Genomic DNA, 19,112 nt, shown 5'->3' on the forward strand with positions numbered 1-19,112 from the left:
GAAATGTGCCAAATGTTCAGGGGATATTTGTGTGGAGTTCTTTATAGGCACGTTCCAATGAGACAGTAAGTTATAGTAGAGTACAGGAATCGTGGTGTACAAAGGCTGTAATAAATCTAGTCAAGAGGAAAAGAAAAGCTTATAAAAGGTTCAGAGAGCTAGGTAATGTTCGAGATCTAGAAAATTATAAGGCTAATAGGAAAGAGCTTAAGAAGGAAATTAGGAAAGTCAGAAGGGGCCATGAGAAGGCCTGGGTGGGTAGGATTTAGGAAAACCCCAAGGCATTCTACAAATATATGAAGAGCAAGAGGATAAGATGTGAATAATAGGACCTATCAAGTGTGACAGTGGGAAAGTGTGTTTGGAACCGGAGGAAATAGCAGAAGTACTTAATGAATACTTTGCTTCAGTATTCACTATGGAAGAGGATCTTGGTGATTGTAGTGATAACTTGCAGCAGACTGAAAAGCTTGAGCATGTAGATATTAAGAAAGAGGATGTGCTGGAGCATTTGGTAAGCATCAAGTTCATTAAGTCACCGGGACCAGATGAGAAGTACCCCAGGCTACTGTGGGAGGCGAGGGAGGAGATTGCTGAGCATCTTCAATCTTTGCATCATCAATGGGGACGGAAGAGGTTCCAGAGGATTGGAGGGTTGCGGATGTTGTTCCTTTATTCAAGACAGGGAGTAGAGATAGCCCAGGAAATTACAGACCAGTGAGTCATACCTCAGTGGTTGGTAAGTTGATTGAGAAGACCCTGAGAGGCAGGATTTATGAACATTTGGAAAGATATAATATGATTAGGAATAGTCAGCATGGTTTTGTCAAGGGTAGGTCATGCCTCAGGAGCTTGATTGAATTTTTTGAGGATGTGACTAAACATATTGATGAAGGAAGAGCAGTAGATGTAGTATATATGGATTTCCGCAAAGCATTTGATGAGGTACCCCATGCAAGGCTTATTGAGAAAGTAAGGAGGGATGGGATCCAAGGAGACATTGTTTTGTGGATCCAGAACTGGTTTGCCCACAAAAGGCAAACACTGGTTGTAGACGGGTCATATTCTGCATGGAGGTCGGTGACCAGTGGTGTGCCTCAGAGATCTGTTCTGGGACCCTTATTCTTCATGATTTTATATAAATGACGGTTAGTAAGTTTGCTGATGACAAAGGTTGGAGGTGTTGTGGATAGTGCAGAGGGCTGTCAGAGGTTACAGTGGGACATTGATAGGATGAAAAACTGGGCTGAGAAGTGGCAGATGGAGTTCAACACAGATAAGTGTGAAGTGGTTCATTTTGGTAGGTCAAATATAATGGCAGAATATAGTATTAATGGTAAGTCTCTTGGCAGTGTGGAAGATCAGCGGGATCATAAGGTCCGAGTCCATAAGACACTTAAAGCTGCTGCGCAGGTTGACTCTGTGGTTACGAAGGTGTATGGTGTTTTGGCCTTCAACAAGTGTGGAAATGAACTTAGGAGCCAAGAGGTAATGTTGCAGCTATATAGGATCCTGGTCAGACCCCACTCAGAGTACTGTGCTCAGTTCTGGTCGCCTCACTACAAGAAGGATGTGGAAGCCATAGAAAGGGTGCAGAGGAGATTCACAAGGATGTTGCCTGGATTGGGGAGCATGCCTTATGAGAATAGTTTGACTGAACTCGGCCTTTTCTCCTTGGAGTGACGGAGGATGAGAGGTGACCTGATAGAGGTGTATCAGATGATGAGAGGCACTGATCGTGAGGATAGTTAGAGGCTTTTTCCCAGGGCTGAAATGATTGCTACAAGAGGACACAGGTTTAAGGTGCTGGGGAGTAGGTACAGAGGAGATGTCAGGGGTAAGTTTTTTACTCAGAGAGTGGTGAGTGCGTGGAATGGGCTGCCAGCAATGGTGGTGGCAGCGGATACAACAGGGTCTTTTAAGACTTTTAGATAGGCACATGGAGCTTAGTAAAATAGAGGGCTATAGGTAAGCCTAGTAATTTCTAAGATAGGGGGATGTTCGGCACAACTTTGTGGGCTGAAGGGCCTGTATTGTGCTGGAGGTTTTCTATGTTTCTAAGATAGACTCCAACCAATATTCAAAATTTTTCCTCTTATTGTAAATGGGAGCCAGTCTTCAGTTCTTAAGGTGAATAGCAAACAATAATCAATGTGAAGTTAAAAGGACCGCTTTGCAAATAAACACACTGTCTATAAAATACAGGATGCTGGTTCACAGCACCTGGGCTGATTTCTCAAGAGTTGTAGTGTAAGATAACAGGGTCATTTAATTGGCCTTTGTTTCAAACTGGACAACATGGCTAAGTTATTTAGTTCACAGAAGCTTGCAGACCAGATTTAGTACATCAGATAGCTGGACTATTAATAGTTGAAAGGCTTGTAAGCTCAACGAGCCAACTTCACAGCATTAATTGTGGGTAACTAGGAACTCTCTTTCCAGAAGCTTTTAGACTTTTTGTGTAAAAAGGTATCCGGAAAACATATAACAAGTGGCAGAAAAACAGTATAAAAGTAGAGAACAGTCAGACATATTAGGAAAGGTTAAAGAACATCAAGAAGTCTGACAGAAACAGGGGGTGAACCGGAATCCATTCCTCTGCCTTCAATTTCTGCAATGGACTGTCACTCTATTGTATGTCACTTCAGCTAATAGGAATTGTACTTGCGTTTTGTAAATTTATAAACTTAGATAGAAATGTGTCTTTACAATTTTGTCTGTATTTAAATGTGTATCACTAAAAATAATTGAACTGTGTTTCAACTACTTTAAAGGCTGAAAGTATCTCCTCCTTGGTGGGGTGGGGTGGACGGGAGGAAACCCACTAATCAATAGTGCTTATTGGCAGCTCAACTTGCCATGAAGAATAAGCAGGGAAGTAAACGTTTAAAGAGTGAAGCCACCCGTAGCTATCTGTGTCAGACAGAGCTTAAGGTCTTCATGTGAGTTTCCAACTTCACGGTCAGCAAACTCAAAAAAATCACAAAGGCAGAAATTATTCTTCCCTAGTGGCCAAGACAAAATAGTGGATTTACACCTAGTGATTTAATGCTGGGTGTCTTGCTAGGCAGTTAAAAGTTGAGCATGTTAATATAGCATTAGAGTCACAAATAATGCAGACAAGGTGAAGACAGTAATTCCCACTTCCCTTAAAGTACCCCATAGAACTGGAGCCAGTCTATCTCCTACTCTCTTCTCTATTTGTTTATCCTATTTACATTGGAGATGGGGGGAAGAGGCAAGATTATGGATGGAAGAATTGTTACTTGCATGTGTAGGTGTTAAGAAAAGGGAAAATGGTGGGATTACACTGCCAGCAGATGCAACATTACAGTGTGCATTACAAGACATTACCTTTGCCTCAATTCTGAATTCTGAAATTTCTAAAATTTGAGTGGAGACTCAAAGGTGAGTCAGATGCATTGTTCTGAAAGAGAAGAAAATATGGTAAATAAAGAAATGGTGGAGGAATTAGTCAACAATGTTGCATTTGAATTCATCACTGAAGACACAAAAAAAGTCAAAAGAACCAAACAGAAACAAGGAAATAATGAGAATGTGGATCTGACAGAAATAAATATAAACTAAAAAAAGGTTGGTAAATAAAGACGAATTAAATCCCAATGGTTAGACTTGACTATCAGAGTTTTGAAAGCACTGGTGACAAAGTTAGTGAATGCATTAACTATTTCCTTTCTAAATTCTACAGATTCTTGAATTGTTCCTGTGGATTCAAGGAAACTGAATGTGACCTCACTATCTATGAAATAAGGGAAAGAAGAAATTGGGAACTATTAATCTCTTAGCACAAGATTGCTGATTCAATAATTGGTACCCTGAATCCAATGCAGTACGAAAAAATACAAAGATAAAGAACAAAAATAATAATAAAAAACACAATAAATATAAATACATAAGATAGCTTACATACATAGATTGACTGCATGTCCACCACAAAGTGATATTAAGCTGACAGTAAATAATAAGTAGTGGTGTAGTTAGTGGGTGGAGGTGTTGATTAGCCTTACCGCCTGGGAAAAATAACTGCTTTTAAGTTTGGTGGTCCTGGCATGGATGATCCATAGCTTCCTCCCTGGACAAATGGGACAAACATTCCCTGAGCAGGGTGGGTGGGATCCTTCATGATGTTACAGGCCCTTTTTTGTATGTACACCCTTGATGGCGGGTAAGCTGGTGCTGTTGTATTAGGGTAAGTCCTTAATTCAAGTTTGCAATGTACCCTGGACCCCATGCATTTTAACCTTCTCAATCAACCTACTGTGAGGGACCTTGTCAAATGTTTCACTGAAGTCCATGTGAATAACATCCACTGCCTTACCCTCAACAAGCTCCTTTGTCACTTTGCCAAGAAAATCAATCAAGTCAATTAAGCATAACATACCTTCACAAAGCCATAAAAGCAGTTGCTAAGCAGGCAACGTCTTTCCAAATGCTCAGATTCTATCTCTTTGTATCATGTCCAATATTTTCCTGACCACTGGCATGAGGCTTTCTGGCATATAATTACCCACATTGTCCCTTTTTTCCATCTTGAACAAAGGCACAACATTTGCTACTCTCCCGTCCCTTGGGAACTCACCTGTTCCTGGTAAGAACGAGAACCTTGTCAAAGCCCCAGCAATCCTATCACTTGTATTGTTCAGTATTTTCGAGTGTGTGCTTACTATTTTCGAGTGTGTGCTGGGGACTTACCCACTTTTATACTTTTCAGAAGACCCAGCACTTCCTCCTCCTTGATCTCAAAATATCCCAGCACATTAGCATTTCTCACTGTGTTTTCACTACCCTCTAAATCCTTCTCCTTGGTAAATACTGCCACAAAGTACCCATTTAGCACCTCAGCCACTTGCTCTGACTCCAAGCGCAAACTCCCTCCTTTATCCTTGAGTGGGAAAACCCTTTCCATACTTGCCCTCTTTTTTTCATTACAAGATTGAGATTCCTTCATTTTATTATTTCAGAAGAACTGTCCCGTAGCTGCAATTATGATTAGATAATTTAATGATTAGATTATTATTTATCCTAGAGGGAGTTATTGTTGCAAGGTTGTTCAGCCAGAAATATATACTTTAAAATACAAAATGTAAGCATCGAGGTATGAAAAAATACAAAACGTGTGTTAAAAATAGTGCAAAATACAGATGTGTAATGAAACCATATACTTAAGAGGAGTCGTTGCAGGGTTTTATAGCCACAGGGAGAAAGCTGCACCTCGGTGGAATCAGTGCGTTATTAAAGGTGCTCCTCTGTTGGTCCAGTATGTGAGAGGGGTTGCCCAGATTGCTTCTGCAGCGTCCTCCTTTCAGACACAACCACCGGCTTCCACCCCCCGAACAGAAGCAGCCTTCCTGATGAGCTTATCGATCATCTTGGCATCAGCTGCTCTCAGTCGTAGAACATCTGCAGCATAGAGATGAGCATAAAGTCGTAGAACATCTGCAGCATAGTACTCAGACACTGGAAGACCGGAGCCTCCTCAGGAAGAATGAGGTGTGATTGATAAGTTTGTGGCCTAAGGTAGAAAGAGTCAATTTCAGAAAACCTAGCACATTTATTTTTCAACATAGTCCCCTCCTACATTTACACACTTAGTCCAGCAGTTGTGGAGCATACAGATCTTGGACCCCCAGAAAGTGTTCACAGCAGGAGTGATTGATAAGTTTGTGGCCTAAGGTAGAAGGAGATGAGTTATACAGCTCTTGTTACATGCACATGCAGGTCAACTCTTCGAGTGATTATGCAGAAAGTTTGAAGTTAATAACTCATCGGGGTGATTGATAATTTTGAGGCCTAAGGTAGAAGGAGTTCCCTCGTACAGTAGGCTCTGTCCCTTCTTGTGCAGAGCTTCTGTATTTTCAGTCCAGTTCATTGTCCAGATCAATTTCTAGGTATTTGTAGTCCTGGACGACTTCCACACCTGTTCCCTTGATGGAGATGGGAATGCAGGGTGTTTTCACCTTCCTGAAGTCCACCACCAACTCCTTTGTCTTAGTGATGTTGAGCTGCAGGTGATCCAGCCCACACCACTCAACATGGTTGTCCACCTTTCAAGAAATTACAAAGGAAGCATGTCAGTGACTCTACTTCCTTAGAAGTTTATGAAGATTCGGCATGACATCTAAAACTTTGACTAAGTCCAAAGATATGTGGTGGAGAATATATTGACTGGCTGGATCCCAGCCTGGTATGGAAACACCAATGGCCTAAAACAGAAAATCCTTCAAAAAGTAGTAGATATGCCCCAGCCCATCATGGGCAAAGCCCTCCCCACCACTGAACACATCTACAAAGAGTATTGTTGCGTCCATCATCTGGAATCCCCACCACCCAGGCCATGCTCTCTTTCTGCTTTGCCATGGACAATCCCAAGCATGTCATGAATGATCCCAAGCACAGCTGCAAGAGGAGGAGGGTTGGGCATGGGGCTAGGAACCTTATCTCAAATAAGTCAATGGAGCTACAAAAACATCAGCAGAAGCTCCAAAGACCTCATCCCTGGGAGAGGAAGAATATTCAAAGGTGAACTACACCTGGGGATTACTTGAAAGAATTGCCGAAGATAGAGTTCTCTGGCAAGCTGTTGTTGGTGGGCTGAAGAAACTAAGCATAAAAAAGTGATGTTCTTGTGAAGTCTTTCTTAATCATGATTATTAAAGACAAAATGCTGTATTGTGACAGTGGCTTGTATACTGTGCATGGCTTGTATTACTGGAATTTACCATTGACCTGTTTGATGCCTGGCTTGTACAGAGGCTTCTGCAGCACTGTAAAAGATGCGCTATAGGGGAATTGTGACTGGAGCCTCATGGCTGGGATGCTGATCAGATAATTCATTCGGTGATCTGAAAACTGGGACACAAGAGATTATGCAGATGTTGGAAATCTTGAGCAAAACACAAAGTGCTGGAGGAACTTAGCAGGTCTTCTGCCCTCTTCCTTTCCAGTGCTGATGAGGTGTCTCGGCTTGCAACTTGGACTGTTCATTTCCCTCCATTGATGATGCCTGACCTGCTTCTGAAAACATCAGCCCTGGGTTCAGGTCAGGTCAGGGTTTGATTGTTAGGTCATCAGTCTAGTGAGAGGTGGAGAGTCAGTAAAGTGTCCTTGGATTGCTGTGAGGGGAGCCGAGCCACATGGGTGGGTATCCCCAGTCAATGATGGCAGGCAAATACGGGGTGGTGGGTTTGTGGATGTTTAGGATAAAGGGATGCCTGTCTGCTGTAGTTCTGTCAGAATAATTTTATAATACTTGAGTCAGTATCACAACAATGTGGTGCAAATTACTCATCTACACTTATAAAGGAGCGCTGTCAGAGGAATATTCTGATTTGATGCAAGTTTGATTCCTGAAGCTTCAGAATCACTAGTGTGACACCCATTGGAGAGTTATGGTCAAACTTCTGGACTGGAAGTATATGATCTAAAAATGGCTATTACCGGCTCCCCCACTCCCAAACTTATTCTCAAACAATCCATGCAATGATTCTCCTGACCTTTGCTCATCACGTCAGGATTTGTATGGACAATTATCTAACCAAGGCTTTCATGCTTCTCCCATTTCTCTTCTGTTGCTTGTATTCCTCTCACAGCTAGGGTTGAATATATTTTCCACTTCTTATTCGGCACTCAAACTGAAGCAGGTAATTGCGGATGAGTTCGTCTTGGTTCATTGCCAAATATCATTTAATAGAAAGGAAGCTATTGTACACCAGGAAACTGGCTTGAGAAACACTGACAAAAACACACTTCTGAAAGTGATAAACTGCTTATTAGGCACACATGCAGCAGGAAATTTTATTTGGCATTAGCTTTAAAGCCATTATTTTCTTCCATTTATAAACACTTCTTAGCACTGAAACAACGTCTTCTAAGCCAAAAAGAAACTGGCACCTTCCCATCAATCTGGCACCTTCCCTTCAGGATCTGCTGGACACAAACCCCTGAAAATGTTAGAATAGGTAAAGAAGTTAAAGGGCAAACAGTAAACATGTCAGGCTCTGGGCTCTTGAACCAAGATAATATGTAGATTCTTTTGGATTTTCAAAGGCTAAATAATTTAAGGATACGTTGTGGTTAACTGGTACATTTGTTCTATTCTCTCTGCAATGAAAACATTTGGTAAAGTTATGTAGATTAACAGCATTCTTGTGCAATGCCCCTGGATTTTTAATATCCAACAAAAATCCCTTTTCAGAACATGCAGGCAAATATGAATCTAGTACAGGGAGTTCACAACAAGTTTTGTAATCTTAAGGCTCCTCATTGACCGGAATTTCCAATAAATGCTACTGCAGCTTATTCAGCTGTTAGTCACATGGCACCATCCTTACCAACATTAGAAAATACTTAAAATTCCTGAGTGTTATCATTTCAGAGGATCTGTCCTAGGAAGAACTCCCTTTGCATTAAAGTACCAGCAGATGTTTTCACCTAAAGGGATTTTCTCTTCTTTGGGAGTTCTGCACCATATGTCCTTATTCTTGTGTCCTCCTGTGGTTCCAAAGCAGAACCTCTTTCTAAAGCAAAGTCGTGCTGCTTGTCACAGAAAGATACAGACCTGTACTGAATATAGAATCCCTGACTTAAAACCTCCTGCTATCTGCTCTCAAAATACTGATTCTTCTCCCATTGCTACAGCTGGGGTGAGCGGAGTCAGAACTTTTTTACCCATTTGGTTGTTGGAACCTGGAACTGACTGTCTGAGTAACTGATGGAGGAAGACACTTCCCCAAAACTTAAGAATACAGATGAGTATTCAAATCACTAAGGCACAGCAAGCCATCAATCAACTTCTGGTAAATGGGATGAGTATAGATTGGTACTCGATATAACCATATAACAATCACAGCATGGAAACAGGCCATCTCAGCCCTCCTAGACTGTGCCGAACTCTTAATCTCACCTAGTCCCACCTACCCGCACTCAGCCCATAACCCTCCACACCTTTCCTGTCCATATACCTATCCAATTTTACCTTAAATGACACAACTGAACTGGCCTCTATTACTTCTACAGGAAGCTCATTCCACACAGCTATCACTCTCTGAGTAAAGAAATACTCATGTTTCCCTTAAACTTTTGCCCCCTAACTCTCAAATCATGTCCTCTCGTTTGAATCTCCCCTACTCTCAATGGAAACAGCCTATTCACGTCAACTCTATCTATCCCTCTCAAAATTTTAAATACCTCGATCAAATCCCCCCTCAACCTTCTACGCTCCAAAGAATAGAGACCTAACTTGTTCAACCTTTCTCTGTAACTTAAGTGCTGAAACCCAGGTAACATCCTAGTAAATCGTCTCTGCACTCTCTCTAATTTATTGATATCTTTCCTATAATTCGGTGACCAAGCTGTACACAATATTCTAAATTTGGCCTTACCAATGCCTTGTACAATTTCAACATTACATCCCAACTTCTGTACTCAATGCTCTGATTTATAAAGGCCAGCATTCCAAAAGCCTTCTTCACCACCCTATCTACATGAGACTCCACCTTCAGGGAACTATGCACTGTTATTGCTAGATCTCTCTGTTCCACTGCATTCCTCAATGCCCTACATGTTCTATTTGGATTATTCCTGCCAAAATGTAGAACCTCACACTTCTCAGCATTAAACTCCATATGTATGTGGTGGGATGAAGGGCCTATTTTTGTCTTGTACAACTATATCTCTATAGCTGACAGGTAAGTAAACACATTTTGACAAGAGCCTGTACGGTTTTGTCCACGAGAATCTAGTCTGCAGATAGAAGAACTGGTTATTGTGAACTGAATGCAAATTTAACTCACAAGAGCTGTCTAGGGGCCAGTTCAAATCTTATTCATTGTGTGCTTGTATTTGCAGTCAATGGTAATAAGCTGTTTTCGTACAAAAGTTCTTCTTGATTGACATAGAGTATCTTGGGGCATGGCTTGGTTGGCCTGTGTTCCAAAGGGGTGTTCACAGGGCAGAGAGCAACTGCCTGACTCCCAGGGTCTCCCACTCTTTCAGAAGACTTCTCAGTGCTGAACTACTTTCTTTATTGAAGCTGCTCATTCCCTACATTTAATAGAAGTGAGGCAACTTTTCCCATCTTCTGTGCTTGCCTCAGGCCTATCTTAGGAAAGAGTCCAATTTTCAGAACTAATGACAAAAGAGTACCAGCTAAAGCCAGCCAAAAATTGTGGCCTCTTATCAACCTATGAAACCAAAATAGGGAGTTGATAATCTTAGTTGATCGTAATTGATAATTGATCATCATAATCATAATTGATGGAGGATCCTAAGTAAACGCAAGATCATTCTTCCTACCAGCAGACAGCAGCTTGGTATCTTTTATAATATAAACAGCAAACATGAGGAAATCTGCAGATGCTGGAAAGTCAAATAACAACACACACAAAATGCTGGTGGAACACAGCAGGCCAGGCAGCATCTACAGGAGAAGCACTGTTGACGTTTCGTCCTGACGAAGGGTCTCGGCCCAAAACGTCGACAGTGCTTCTCCTATAGATGCTGCCTGGCCTGCTGTGTTCCACCAGCTTTTTGTGTGTGTTATTGCTAAAATATACTTGGCCATGATTAAACTTTGTTCCAAAATTATTTTTTTAATGCTGCTTGTGGTCTCAACTATCTCCTCCAGCCCAATAATTTTCCAAAGTGTCTGCATTTTAATTCTTGCATCTTCTTCATAGCTAAATTTAACTGATGCATTGATGGCTGTACCTTCAGTTGTGTAAGGACCCCATGCTCCAAAACCTTACCCAAACCCCCCTGCTTCTCTACTTCTTATAAGGAGCTGTTTTAAAGATATCTGTGGCATTATAATGTCCCTTTTCAGGCTGCCAATAATGACACTAATATTTTCTTAAAACTGATCCAAAGTGAAATTCTGTGCTAGGAAGTGCACAGGTAACTTTAATTTTTTTTTGCCTGCCACTTAATTCTTGAAAAGTTGACAAAATCTATCTTGCTAGAAGATGTAAACACATGCTCCAGTGCTCAATATTAACCTTACAATCTTATCTTCCATTTCATCTACTCTTAAAGTCAGAAGCTCTGTTAAGTAATGTTAGAGAAACAGTAGTCTTGAACTGATTTAATTAATCAGTGCAGAAAAATCAATTAAAATAATGTTCAAAGAGATAACGATCAAAACAGGCGTGGGGAAGAGGTGATAATGGGCTCCAGGATTGGAATTAGAAAATTTGGTCTTAAAATTGTATTGGATTTGTACTTTAAATGTGAATATTGCTGAGACTAAGATAATCAAACTGTAATGGATTCAGGAGATTTATCAGTGTTGAACTTTATGTTAAACAAAGCAGATTTGATTATCAGGAATATTACACTACATTGAGGAAATTACAAAAGATTTACTATCTTACTAAAAGTGTTATGTGCTTTTTTTAGCTTCTAGTGCTTAAGTACTGAAAAGGTTGCAAGCAAATAGATTTTGACAATCAGAAATAATGTTTCATACAGATATAAACAGCATCTAAATCATTAAATCGTAATTATGATGTGTATTAGTACTACAACATCAAAAATCCTGTAATATGAAAATTTATTCAAAAGCAAACTTAATGCATCATGGAACTTTAAATATTCTGCTTATGAACTGGGAGGCACAGCAGAAACAAATTTTGTTCAAAAGAAGAAAATTAAGCATCAAAGTATCAAGACCCCAACAAAGCAAATGCATTTGTTTCTTTGGTTAGATGCACTTTGTGCTCTCAGCAGCAATCTCATCAGGATCATAATGGGGACTTGGATGTATTTCCCCGGGTGGTTTCTATGCACTCTATAGATTGAGTCAATAAAAACTGTGCCTTTTGGTAATTACCTGCTTAAATACTGTCCTAATCTTGAAAAATCACAATTATTGATGGCCATTATCACCTTTGTGAAAGGCATTACAGAATTTTAAACTTTCATTCATACTTTCTAAATTGAATTTTTCCATGGCTCAATTATTTTTAATGTGGTTTTCTGAATTTCATGCAATACAGCGTCTGTTCCTAACCAGAGTTACACAGTACTTCAACAAGTTTCTATTTTAGACTTGTAGTCAGGCATGGATTCAAAGACAGGGATGAGAGCTCTGAATTTCAATTATCACCCAGATTCCAGCACAGATGGCCAAACCAGTGAAAAGATCACAGAGGTTAATGCAAACAAATTTACTGTGAATTTTCAAACAGATTCAAAATTCTACTTGCCCAAACCAGACCTCAGCTATACACCTGGCACCACTCTCAGATCTAACTGTATGATTTCTCCCTAGATGCCTTCAAAGGCACTCCTTTCTATCACAGCAGAGCTTTAAAATGGTCTTTTTCATATCAACCAACATTTGCCTTGATTTTTGCAATCATCAACAAAGAAATAGCACTCTGTGCTGACCATGTCTTGGCAGGCAGTAAGAAAGAAAATTATCCACGAGATCCTGTGAATTCTGTGGCACGGAGATCTCTTTTATCCAAGGTCAGTTTCTGATGGAAATCAACTTGGAGATAGATCCATGATATTTATCAATACAATATTGAACTGAAATATAGTAGAGTTACTTAACAAGTAAAACACATCCATGCATAATTTTGAAATACACTGTGGAATAGTGACCATTCCATTCTGTTTTTGGGATAAGCAATTAAGAACTCATTTGTACTTTGAGCAATACATTCTGGGCATGTATTTTAAGACCTGAACAGTTTGTAAATATTAAGCTGCAGGGACCAAAACATCAACTGTTTATTCATTTCCATAGATGCTGCCTGACCTATCGAGTTCCTTCAGAACTTTGCATGTGTTGCTTCGGCTTTCCAGCATCTGCAGACTTTACTGTGTTTGTAAATATTAATGTCAGAACCCAGATTTTTCTTAATCTATGCTGGAAAAGACTGCAAACATTGAAGTCTGTTCAGAAGAAATCAGGAACTACTGAATTTCTATATTTAACCATGTGTACTTCTGTTTGTTTCATGATTAACAATTTAAAAGTTTGCCATTATTAATTCAGCAAACTATGAACTATTTAGTACTTTAAGCAACTGACTGTGTACAACACTGAAACAGTTGATTCAGCACAGGTTACTTCTAAGTCCATTTTCATTCATTTCTAAATCACAGGCATTTCAATCATTAACAAAAATGATTGTTTCTGGTGAACTAATATTTAGCTGATAATAAAATTGCAACTGTTAACTACTTGGGGATACACCACCCCACTAATTATTTTTTATTAAACAGGTAATGTATACATTTTATTCATTATGCTACCAGACTGAAAGAAATAGCTGAAGAGACTGTGTAGGCATTAGTAATGATCTTTTTAGAATCACTAGATTCTAGAATGTTTCCACAAGTCTGGAAAAACCACAAATTACTCCAATCTTTAAGAAGGAATAGAAGCAACACTCAGGCAATTACAATCAAGATGATTAAGTCCTAACTAAGGGTCTTGCCCCGAAACGTTGACTGCTCCTTTCAGCAGATGCTGCCCGACCTGCTGAGTTAATCCAGCTTGTTTGTCTGTGTTTATTTGAACACAGCATCTGCAGTGTACTTTGTGTTTCCTCAGGCAATTATAGGCCAATTAGCCTGATTACAGTGTTTATCAAGATGTTAGAGAGCGCATCGTAAATGCGGATGTCGTTTACTTGGATTTTCAGAAAGTCTTTGACAAGGTGCTGCACATGATGCTGCTAAACAAGAGACAATGGTATTACAGGGAAGGTACTAGTATGGACAGAAGATTGGCTGACTGGCAGGAGAGAAGGAGTAGGAATAAAGGCAGCCTTTACTGGCTTCCTGCAGTGACTGGTGGTATTCCACAGAGGTTTGTGTTGGGTCCGCTACTTTTCACATTAAAATGTCAATGGTTTGGATCATAGAATTGATGCCTTTGTGCCTAGGTTCGCAAATGGTACAAAGAGAGGTGGAGGGGAAGGTAGTGCTGAGGAAGCAGGGAGTCTGCAGAAGGACTTTGACAGATTAGGAGAACAGGGAAAAGAATTGGCAAATGTATAATATGGCATAGGTAGGAGTATGGCCATTTATTTTGGTAGAAGGAATAAAGGCCTAGATTATTTTCAAATCAGGAAGCAAATTCAGAAACTCAGAGATGCAAAGGGTCTTGGGAGTCCTAGTGCAGGGATCACTAACGATTAATCTGCAGGTAGTAAGTAAGGAAGACAAATGCAATATTGGCATTTAATTCAAGAGGACTAGGATATAAAAAGCAGGGATGTAATGCTGAGGCGTCTTAAGGCATTGGTCAGACCACGTATAGAGAATTGTGAGCAGTTTTGGGCTCCATATATAAGAAAGGATATGCTGGCACTGGAGAAGATCCAGAAGAGGTTTATGAGAATGATCCCGGGATAAAAAGGGCTAATATATAAAGAGCTTTTGATGGCTCTTGGCCTGTACTCACTGTAGCTTAGTAGAATAAAAGGAGTGTAAATTGATACTTGCTGAATATTGAAAAGTCAAGATAAAGTGGAGCTGGAGAGGATGTTTCCAATAGTGAGTCTACGAACAGACGGTACAGCATCAGAATAGAATGATGTCCCTTCAAAAGAGAGGGGAGAAGGAATTCTTTTAGCAAGAGGGAATCTGTGGAATTCATTGCCACTGACAGCTGTGGCAGCCAAGTTATTGGACATATTTTGATACATTCTTGATTAGTAAGGGCATCATGGGGAAAAGACAGAAGAATGGGAATTAGAGGGGAAATAAATCAGCTATGATCAAATGGTGAAGAAAGCTCAATGGGCAAAGCCTAATTCTGTTCCTATGTCTCTTGGATTGCACCGGTTCATGGAAGATCAGCATTGTGCTAACAAACAGATTAATTTCAAATCTTTAACTGGAAAATTATATTTCCAAAAATTTCAGGTGTCATATATACGTACATGCTACATCTTCAGAATAAACAGGAAATGCAGCATCTGAGTGTACTAGAATTATCAAAGCATTTATGCAATCCACCTCCCAGAGCAACTTCCTCTTTCAATGCTTTGTGATCAATGGGTAATGCCGGTGACAGAAGTTCAAAAGGAAAGCAATCATAGTCACAAAAAAATCTCTCCTTTTTCCTAAATCAACCCACTTTTCCAGCTACATAACCTGACTCAATGCTTTTTTCATAATTAGAGTCATAGAAAAATACAGCTCAGTAACAGGCCCTTCAGTGCATCTAATCAGTGTCGAAGCATTTTAAGTGCCTGCTCTCATCGACTTGCACCCAGACCTTTTCATCCCATACCCCTGCCCTCCAAATTTCTCTTAAACTTGGAAATCAAGCTTGCACGCACCACCTGCACTAGCAACTCATTCCACAAACTCACGAGCCTCTGAGTGAACAAGTTTCCCCTCATGCTCTCCTTTAACTTGTTCACCTTTCACTCTAACCCATTACCTCTAGTTGTAGACACACCCGACCTCAATGGGGAAAAACTTGCTTGCACCTATCCTATCTATACCCCTCTGTCAAATCTCCCCTGAATCTTCTACATTCCAGGAAATAAAGTCCTAACCTTTTCAATTTTAACATAGAAACATAGAAAACCTACAGCACAATACAGGCCCTTTGTCCCACAATGCTGTGCTGAACATGTACTTACTTTAGAAATTTCCTAGGTTTACCCATAGCCCTCTATTTTTCTACGCTCCGTGTACCTACCCAGCAGCCTCTTATAAGACCCTATTGTATTCACAATCTTTTCTTATAACTCAGGTCCTCCAGTCCTGGCAACATCCTTGTAAATTTTCTCCGTACTCTTTCAAACTTTATCATTATGATTAATAGTAGTATTTCTCTTATTCTGTCTCTTGTACATTGATTGTTTTTCCATCACATTAGGTGTGATCTTTCATTGATTCTATTGTGCTTCTTGTATCTTCTATGATTGGCTGCAAGAAAATGAATCTCAGGTTTGTACTTTGATTATAAATTTACTTTGAACTCATTTGCCCTAGCCTAATGCCCTGATCCTCCAGATATTTGACACTCTTCAAAACCTTTCACCACAGGTCTTTTCCTGTGAATCCTGGGTTTGACTCTGGTTTTGTGTCTTCCTTGTTGAGTGAAAGAGAGGCTACTTTCAGTATTAGTCAGCCCCAATGAATTTCCAAACTGTGGACACATGAGAAATGTTTGTTGGCATACCACGCAGCAACCACTTCATGTATCTCTGCAGTTGCACAATTACTCTAGTACCATGTGAATTTGCAAACGTTGAGGAGGCGACCAGCAGATAGATTTTTAATGTGTTCTGTGTTGTTATAAAGCATGCAATGCAAAACAAAATGTGTGTTGTGCAAGTGGGCTCTTGCAGATTAAGAAGCACTTTGCATGAGTGTGCAAATACAAAGAATGTGTAGGAAGCAAGTGTTTTTAGCATTAATGGTTCCTGCTATTTTGGATTGTGAAGAGGGTATTAAAGCACAATCAAATCAACGATGTCAGGCTGGAAAGAGTTCTATTGAATTATAACAATAGATAGAAGTTCAAAGTTCTACGTAATTATATTATCAAAGTACGTATCTGTCAACATATACAACCATGGGATTCATTTTCTTGCATGCAAACACAGTATATTCAAGAAACACAATAGATTATATGTAAGTCCGCACCCAACTGGATGGACAAATTACAAATGTGCAAATATGAAAGAGAAAATAATAACAATAATAAGCAATAACTATTGAGAACATGAAATGAAGAGTTCTTGATAGTGAGTCCATGAGTTTGGGGGAGGGGGATATTTTGATAATAGGGCAGGTGAAGTTGTGTGAAGTTAACCCCTATGGGTCAAGAGCTTGGTGGCTAAGCAAAAAAAAAAGGGGGGAGAAACAGCAAAAAATAGAATTGTATCAGCAGCAAATCTATCATGCCCCCATCTGGGCTGCTGTTGGCTGCCTAACAACTCTACTTGAGAGTCACTTGTTACTACTGATGTTTACTAGAGAGTAGGGAAAGAGTGGGTTGCTGAAAGTTTCCTGTTTATTACCTCGAAGATAATTTTATCTTGTTGCAGAGTTTGCTAGGAAGTAGGGTTTGCTGCAGACACCAGGTCTGGGTCACTATCTTCATAAGTTGCCCCTTCGAACCTGGACGATGTTACTTCGAGCACAGGGCCAGGCTTCCTGTCACTGCACCACCCCACCCCCAACTTGGCTGTTTTTTAAAAAAATATATATATATATCCCTTTCGGCAACATTTCGTACCCTGCACCTCCCCAGAGAGATCGTAGTGCTGTTTAAAATCTACTCAAGCCAAAAGGAGGGTATGAAATTAATAGACAATTGGAAAGGGGTTAAAAGCACAAAAACTGTTCTAAGAGCTCCCAGCAAACTAAAAATAAACTATACAGTTCGCAAGCGCATGTAGCATAAAGCCTACAGCTAATAATGATCCGAGTAATGCTCGAATCGGTCCACGCGGGACCCTGGCCATTGACAACTTGTTTCACAAGCGTGTGGGCAAGTGTAAACTTTCTAAATGATGTGGCCGCCGAGGAAGTATTTATTGTCATCCTTCACTGCACTTGATCGAATGCATGAGAATTAATAAACCGAGCCTAGCGCAGAGCTAGCACTCAAGGTGAAAGAACCACCTTAAAAATACCTCCTGACCATTGCTGTAATACACGCGTTCGCATAAAGCCACCCGCTTCGAAAGGTTTTGTTCAATCATCAATCCCTCAGGAAATCAAACTGAAATTGAGAGGGACAGTCATTCCCAATTCCTTTATTAACACAATAATCCATTATGTCATTTCATGTCGAGTCTGACCTTGTTAATATTGAGAAATAGTAAATACGGCAAAAATGACTTCAAAATGGTAAGGTGAACGGAACCAGAAAATATCCCCATTGCAAAAAAAAACAACCCCTTCCATGACACCTGCACTAGTTTTACAAACCAAATAACAAACATTGGGGAGAGGGGTATACCAGGAACTGGCGCGGGGATTTATTCCAGGGCACATTTCACAAACTGGAGACATTTACATTTTTTCCTGCGTTTGACGTCGCTACCTTCAATCCATTAAACATGCCAAAATAACAAACATATTCCTCACCTTTCTGTCTCTCCATTTCTTTCGGTGGTAAAAGTGCGTCAGTCTAGAGACAAAAGGGGATTTTTTTTTTTTGCTTGGCCTTCAAGAGCTCTTCTTGTTTTGCTGTTGGATCTGCAGCGAGTAGTTTTTTTTCCGCTCGATGCCTGTGTCCCGGGGCCGTGCTGACGCGCCGGGGCGCCGCTCTCCTTCCCCCGCCCCCGCCTCCGCTTTTGCCCCTGCCGCCACCGCCGCCTCGCTCAGTCACCTCCAGAAAACACAGCACCTTTTCCCGGCAGCTGCCCTTCACTGTGAGCACCCCCACATCTCCCAGTCCCACAGCTGATGCTACCAGCGAACTGACAGAGCCATCCACTGGGCCGTGGGGTGTTAGCACAAAGAGCGCACAAGTTTGGTTTGGAACCGGCAAGTTCCCAAGTCAGTTCCAAACCAAGATTCCCAAACCTTCACTGCCTGCCCGCTTCCGATATGGTAGGTATTCTCTATGACCTTCCCAGCAGAGGTTTCCATTAAATATTTTAACCCTTTAATCGACACGCACCTGCCCCAGCATCACCCCGTTGACTGTCAAACCGAACTAGATAATCTACCCCCGTTTTTTTGTGTGTCAAGAATGCAAAATGCTGGAAAATATTTCCGCAGGCAAAACAGCTGCAGCAAGAAAAAACAGCTAATGTTTCTTATTTGTCACCCTTTATCATCTTCTGCCCATCTCCTTCAATTATAAAGATTGATCAGAATCAGAAGCAGGTTTATTATCATCGGCACGTGACGTGAAATCTGTTAACTTCGCAGCAACAGTTCAATGCAATACATAATCCAGCAGAGAAAAAATAATAATAAATAAACAAGTAAATCAATTAAGTATATTGAATAGATTTTAAAAATCGTGCAAAAACAGAAATACTGAATATTTTTTAAAAAGTGAGGTAGTGTCCAAAGATTCAATGTCCATTTAGAAATCGGATTGCAGAGGGGAAGAAGCTGTTCCTGAATCACTGAGTGTGTGCCTTCAGGCT

The 19,112-nt window shown here is 40.4% G+C and overlaps 1 long non-coding RNA gene across 1 annotated transcript in view; it reads right to left on the reverse strand.

Moving 5' to 3' along the window:
* The window catches only part of LOC132378417 (uncharacterized), a 76,421-nt gene extending 57,914 nt beyond the window's left edge, over positions 1 to 18,507 (reverse strand). Inside the window, exon 1 of the long non-coding RNA XR_009507031.1 lies at positions 18,097 to 18,507. This is a non-coding gene — a long non-coding RNA (uncharacterized LOC132378417). The remainder of the gene's footprint in view (positions 1 to 18,096) is intronic.
* Positions 18,508 to 19,112: the final 605 nt, after the last annotated feature.

This window comes from Hypanus sabinus, chromosome 20 (assembly GCF_030144855.1).
Source record: "Hypanus sabinus isolate sHypSab1 chromosome 20, sHypSab1.hap1, whole genome shotgun sequence".
NCBI lineage: Eukaryota > Metazoa > Chordata > Chondrichthyes > Myliobatiformes > Dasyatidae > Hypanus > Hypanus sabinus.